The following is a 7,237-nucleotide window of genomic DNA, read 5'->3' on the forward strand; positions in this document are numbered from 1 at the left end:
CTGTTTACGGAGGAGACCCGGTCCGCCGCTGTTGGACCTGCGAGCCGCTGAACCGAGCTGTTTACGGAGGAGACCCGGTCCGCCGCCGATTGGACCTGCGAGCCGCTGAAACCGAGGAAGCTAAACTACAGCTGTGGGATCTGGGAGCTGTTGCAACCGGGACCTGGTCTGTCACCGTTGGGGCTGCGAACTTCTGGACCGAGTGAATCGTGGGACCGAGTGGGACCTGGAGGTTGTTGCCACTAGGCCTCGGCTAACAACATAAGCTAACAACATAAGCCTGTGAACCTCGTGGCTGGATCCTGTGCTTCTGAGAGTTGAGACCAATAATCCAGAAGTACCGTGAGTAATGCAGAGCAAACAGAGATAAGAGACAAGTGTCGGAAAATAATTCAGAAGATATGGAGGAAGTTAAAAAATCTTTGAACTTTTTGAGTGCTGAACTGACTAAATTATCAGCTACATGTGAATTACTGACAGGACTGTTTGAAGAAGTGAGACAATTGAAAGAACTGTTGACTAATAAAGACAGGAAAATAGCTGAACTGGAACAAAAAGTAGAAGACTTGGAACAATACACAAGACTAGACAACTTGATGATCACTGGACTGGAAGTTAGGAACCGAACTTATGCAAGAGTTGTTGCTGGTACTAACATTACAGAAGATGCACCACAGGAAGAACTACAGACTCTGGAGGAGCAAGTAGTGAATTTTTTACAAAACAAAGACATTGACATCGAACATGAGGACATTTCAATCTGTCACACCCTGCCCAACAAATCTGATAAAGCCAAACCATCCATAGTCATCAAGTTCATTAGCAAGAAATCAAGAAACAATGTAATAATGCAAGCAAAAAAACTGAAGGGAACAAATGTTTACATAAATGAACATCTAACAAGAAAAATGGAAATATTGCACGTGAAGCAAGGTGGTTGAAAAAACAGCAAAAAATAGCATCAACCTGGACAAGAAATGGAAACATTTGGATCAAACTACAGGAAGGATCTCAGGCTAAAATAATAAAAGACCTGAAGGATCTGGAAAGACTAAAATGAGCTCGGGGGGGACAGATGATAAATCATTGGCATAACTTCACAAACAAGAAATTAACAAAATATAAAACAAAAAAATACATTAAAAAATGGCAACATATGAAGACAGAGTTTAAAATATACAATGTTGAAGATGTGACTGATACAAATTTTTTCCTGCAATAAAAGACTGTGAATATTACAATGAAGACCAGTTTAATAACATCAATACAACAAATGGAGGTCTCTCTAATATTCACTTTAACAGTAGAAGTTTAAATGCAAATATATCCAAAATAACAGATTATTTAAAACAGATAAACAGAACTTTTACAATAATAGCACTGTCAGAGACATGGCTCAACGATGAAAACACAAATAATGTTCACATGGAAGGGTATGAATTATATCATGTGAACAGAAGCAACAAAAGAGTGGCTCTGTTTGTTAAAAATGAAATAAAATGTAAGTTAATTAATGAAATGTCAATCATTGTTGATAATATCATGGAAATAATAACAATAGAAATAATAAACAAGAATGATAAAAACATATTAATAAGTTGTGTATATCGATCTCCAGGATCAAATATAGAAATAGTCACTGATAAAATCGTACAACTATTGGACAAGAGTTTTAATAAAAGCATTTTTTTTGTGTGGAGACTTTAATATTGACCTGGGAAATAAAACAGATTCAAATAACATCAGTACATTTACAAATTCATAGTATAGTTTAAATCTTTATCCGTTAATATCAAAACCAACAAGAATTACAACTCATAGTGCTACAATAATCGATAATATTTTCACAAATGTAACAAATGGGGATGTGATGGGAGGTATTTTAATGAGTGATTTGAGTGATCACTTACCAGTTTTCATGATTTATAAAAATGATCAAAGCATTACAAAAGAAATCACAATTAAGAAAAAAACAATAAACACAGCAAAAAAAGCAATAGACAAATTAAAAGATGATTTACATAAACAAAGCTGGAAAGACGTGTATGTTGATGGTGTGAACAGATCATATGATGAGTTTATGAATATTTTGGGAGCTCTGTATGAAAAGAATTGTGTGCAAAATAATTATACAAAGATAAATGTTGTTGATCAACCATGGATGACGAAAGGGTTGAGAAATGCTTGTAAAAAAAAGAATTATTTGTATACATGTTTCTTGAAATTGAGAACACAAGAGGCTGAAGAGAAATATATTGTCATGAACCAGAGGCCGGATCACAAACAACAACAACAACCACTGAGAGGGTTAAAAGATTTATTGTGAAATAAAGTAAAACTCTGGAGTAGGTCCAGTTCTGGGCTGGTTCCGATCTTCTGATTGGTAGTTCGTGATTGGGTAGTGTTGTAGTGGCGGGCTGCCAGTAGAGGTAGAACTGATGTTAAGGTCCACTGGAACGGAGTCCAACAGGCTTGCAACTAAAAGATAAAGGTTAGTAGATGCAGGGGGAAAGAGACTAATTGGGGAAATGAATCTGTGGGAATCAGATTCAGGGGTAAGGATAAGTCCGTGATACAGAATGAGCTTGACCTTTAATCCGTGATCCAAAAAACAGTCAGAAGGGAAAGGCAGAGTTCATACCGTGAAGTCAGTTGTTCAGCAGAAGTATCCAGTACGTGATCCAAAAAGAGAGTCAAAAAACAAGAGCATGAGTCGGTACCTGATCAGATGAGCAAAAGCAGACGAGGGCTGAGGCAAAAGCGTGGTCGTGGTCAAGGCAAGGGTCATGAACGTGATGAGTCAATCAATGGAATGCTGGAAAGTCTACTGCTGATGAGACAGGATAGAGAATCTGGCCCAGACTGAGAGGAATGAGTGAGCTTAAGTACTGACTGGACCAGGTGGTGGAGCTGTGGGATAATGAGCGGTGACAGGTGACATGAGTTGAGTGATTACTGAGTGTGCAGCATGACAGAGGAGCTGACAGAGAGCAGAGCTATGACAGAACCCCCCCCTCAAGGTCCGGCTCCTGAAGGACCACTAGGCTGGAGAGGGTTCAGTCGATGAAAGTCTCTAATGAGGGTTTTGTCCAGAATATTGCGTGAGGGCACCCAGGAACGTTCCTCCAGGCCGTACCCCTGCCAGTCTACCAGATACTGGAGTCCTCTCCCCCACCTTCTGGATCGAAGAAGGCGTCGGACCGTGTAGGCTGGGCTCCCCTGAATGAGTCGGGCGGGTGGTGGGAGGTCGGTGGTGGGTCGAAAACGTGGCAGGACAAATGGCTTGAGTCTTGAGACATGAAACGTTGGATGAATGCGCATGGACCTGGGTAACTGTAAGCGAACAGAGACAGGATTGATTATTTTGGTAATCAGAAAAGGACCAATGAAACGTGGTGCTAGTTTCTTAGATTCCACACGGAGAGGAAGGTCCTTGGTGGAGAGCCACGCTTTCTGGCCCACCTTGTACAATGGTTGAGGCGTTCTCCTGCGGTTAGCCCCCCGAACGTACCTTTTGGTGGCCAAAATTAGGGCTCTCCTGGCTTTTCTCCAGACTCGCTGGCAACGTAAAATTGCGAGTCGTGCAGAGGGAACCCGAGCTTCTCTCCCCTGGACTGAAAAAACAGGGGGTTGGAATCCATAGACAACATGAAAGGGTGAAATGCCTGATGTAGAGGATGGAAGAGAGTTGATTGCTTGTTCAATCCAAGGGAGGTTGGACGTCCATTTCCTCGGGTCCCCCTCGCAGAGGAGCCGAAGCTTGGTCTCCACCTCCTGGTTGGTACGCTCAGATTGTCCATCCGTTTGGGGATGAAAACCTGACGAGAGGCTGACCGAGATCCCTAGCAGGTTGCAAAACTCCCTCCAGAACTTGGAAATGAATTGGGGACCTCGGTCAGACACAATGTTCTGGGGGAGCCCATGGAGCCTGAAAACCTCCTTGGCCATGATAACGCTGAGCTCCTTGGAAGAAGGTAACTTGGGGAGAGGAACCAGGTGGACCATTTTAGAAAAACGGTCCACAATGGTCAATAACACTGAATTACCTTCAGAAGGGGGTAATCCAGTCACAAAGTCCATAGCAATATGTGACCATGGGCGTGAAGGAATTGGCAGGGGTCGTAGCAGCCCGGCAGGTGGGCGATTGGAAGACTTGGCACGATTGCATTCGGGACATGACTTGACAAAGTGCTTGGTGTCCTCCGTAAGCGTAGCCCACCAGAATCGGGTGCGAATGAGTTGGAGGGTCTTGGTGATTCCTGGGTGACAGAACAACTTTGATGAATGGCATAATTCAAGAACCTCTTTTACCTTTTGATTGGGGACAAACAGGCGCCCCCTAGGACAGGTGGGTGGACGTGGCTCGGAGAGTTGGACTTGTTGGAGATTGAGTTCTAATTGAGTCAAAGAAAGACGTACGGTCTCAGGCAGGATGAACTCGACCTCTTCTGAGGGCCCTTCCTTGACCTCAAAGACCCGGGACAGGGCATCCGGCTTGGCATTCTTGGGCCCGGGTCTGTAAGAGAGGGTGAAACTGAACCGAGAGAAAAACATAGCCCACCTGGCCTGACGGGGATTGAGTCTCTTTGCTGTGCGAAGGTACTCCAGGTTTTTATGGTCGGTCCATACCAAAAAGGACTTCTTCGCACCTTCCAGCCAGTGCCTCCATTCCTCCAGGGCCATCTTGACTGCCAAAAGCTCACGGTCTCCCACGTCGTAGTTTCTCTCAGCGGGGGAGAGTGCCCTGGAGAAGTAAGCACAGGGGTGGATCTTACCATCTGTGCTGCACTGACTGAGGATGGCGCCCACCCCGGTGCTGGATGCATCGACCTCCACAATGAATTGTTTCTCGGGGTCTGGAGAGTGCAAGATTGGAGCAGAGGAAAACAATGTTTTGAGCTTCTGGAATGATTGGTTGGCAATGGAGTCCCAGATGAACTTGGTCTTAGATGAGGTGAGAAAATGAAGAGGAGCTGCAACTGAACTGTAGTTCTTAATGAACCTCCTATAAAAATTTGCAAAACCGAGAAACCTTTGCAGCTGTTTACGATCCTTGGGCTTGGGCCAATCCACCACCGCTGATACCTTCCCGGGTTCCATGGATACTTGACCTGGAGAAATGTTGAACCCAAGGAATGAGGTGGACACTTGGTGGAAAGCACACTTCTCTGCCTTGACAAACAAGTTGTTCTGTAAAAGGCGGGTTAAGACAGCTCTGACATGGCGACGGTGAGAAATGCTATCTTGTGAAAAGATAAGTATGTCATCAAGGTAAACAAAAGCGTAAATGTTAATCATGTCACGAAGGACATCATTAACCAGGGCTTGGAAAACGGCAGGAGCGTTGGTGAGGCCGAATGGCATAACAAGATATTCATAATGGCCATCTGCGGTATTAAAAGCCGTCTTCCATTCATCTCCCCGCCGTATCCTGACCAAATGGTAAGCGTTGCGAAGATCCAGTTTGGTGAATATCTTAGCATTTTGGATTATATCAAAAGCAGAGTTCATGAGGGGCAGAGGATACTTGTTCTTTATGGTTATTTTGTTAAGTTCTCTATAGTCAATGCATGGACGAAGTGACCCATCTTTCTTCCCTACAAAGAAAAAACCTGCACCAGCGGGGGATGCTGAAGGTCTAATGATACCAGCTTGGAGGGACTCTGTTATATATTTCCTCATGGACTCTTGCTCGGGACCAGACAAAGAATATAATCTACCCCGAGGGGGGGTAGAACCTGGGATCAGGTCAATACCACAATCGTATGGACGATGTGGCGGAAGGGACGTAGCTTTTGATTTATTAAAGACCTCTTTCAAATCATGGTACTCTTTAGGTACCTGACTTAGATTAGGATAGGTCTCCTCATTGGCTGTGACAAGGGCTGGTGAACTGGGTTGGCTCTGAATACATGTACAATAACACTCATTAGCCCATCCTACAATCTCTTGGTTCCTCCAATCGATTTGGAACAGTTTTCAAGACTAGATTGACTTAAAGGATGACCATCTAAAGCGAGGACCTTATGGTTGTTAGGTGATGGAACAATGGTCAGATCTATGGATTTGGCAAAGGTTTTATCAATGAATTCCGTGTCGGCCCCTGAATCAATAAAAGCTGAGACGATGACGGGTTGACCACCCTTTATTATGAACTTGACCTTGGACTTGGACATGATAGGTGGAGAGGACTTGATCTTATGACTAAGACTCAACAGGAGCCTCTCTTCTCCTGCTGAGCCTAGTCTTTTACTGGACAATGATGACAATCATGACCGCCTTGACCACAATAAAAACAGAGATGGTACCTCCTCCGACGTTCTCGTTCCTGGGTGGTCAGACGACTTCTTCCTAGTTGCATGGGTTCCGTAGCATACAGAAGATCCTGAGGGCTCTTGGTTTGCTCCGTTTTAGGTTCATGATCCACAAGGTGATGTCTGGTTCTGGACATGGCTATGGCCTTGCCTCGACTCTGTTCACGGTCACGCTCACGCTCACGCAGGCGAAGGTCAACACGGGTGGCCACCTCCTCCAGCTGGCGTAGGGATGAGGGATAGTCCATTGTTGCCAGCACATCCTTAACATCTTCATTAAGCCCCCTGAAGAAGGCGTCAGTGAGTGCGTGTTCATCCCAATGACTGTCTGCTGAAACAGAGTGAAAGTGAATGATGTATTTGGTTACAGAATCCTTGCCTTGTTTAATATCAAAAATTCTTCGGGCTGCCTCTCTCTCAGGGAGGATGGGGTCAAAAACCCGACACAACTCTTTGGAAAATTCAGAAAAATTACGACATACCACGCCACCTTTTAACCATTCAGAAGTGCCCCACGTCTTGGCTCTTCCAGCGAGAAGTGAGACAGCATAAGCTACTTTAGCATGCTCAGTGGGAAAACATGAAGGTTGCAATTGAAATTGAATGTCACACTGAGTCAAAAATGGTCGACATTGCTCAGGCTCACCTCTGAAATGTTCAGGGGGGGCTAACCGTGGTTCTCTTGGTGCAGGAGTCAACAGGGTTTGGTTGATGACTTGGTTTGACTGTTGGGACAAAGCTTGAAGAGAAACAACCATTTCCTGAAGCCCTTTCTCAAGTTTACTAACAGCCCCTTCTACCTTAGAGCACCACTCTCGGGTTGGTGTTGGATCCATAATGGCCAGATTCTACTGTCATGAACCAGAGGCCGGATCGCAAACAACAACAACAACCACTGAGAGGGTTAAAAGATTTATTGTGAA

The sequence above is a fragment of the Nematolebias whitei genome, chromosome 1, assembly GCF_014905685.2.
Source record: "Nematolebias whitei isolate Nwh7 chromosome 1, NemWhi1, whole genome shotgun sequence".
In the NCBI taxonomy this organism is placed as follows: domain Eukaryota; kingdom Metazoa; phylum Chordata; class Actinopteri; order Cyprinodontiformes; family Rivulidae; genus Nematolebias; species Nematolebias whitei.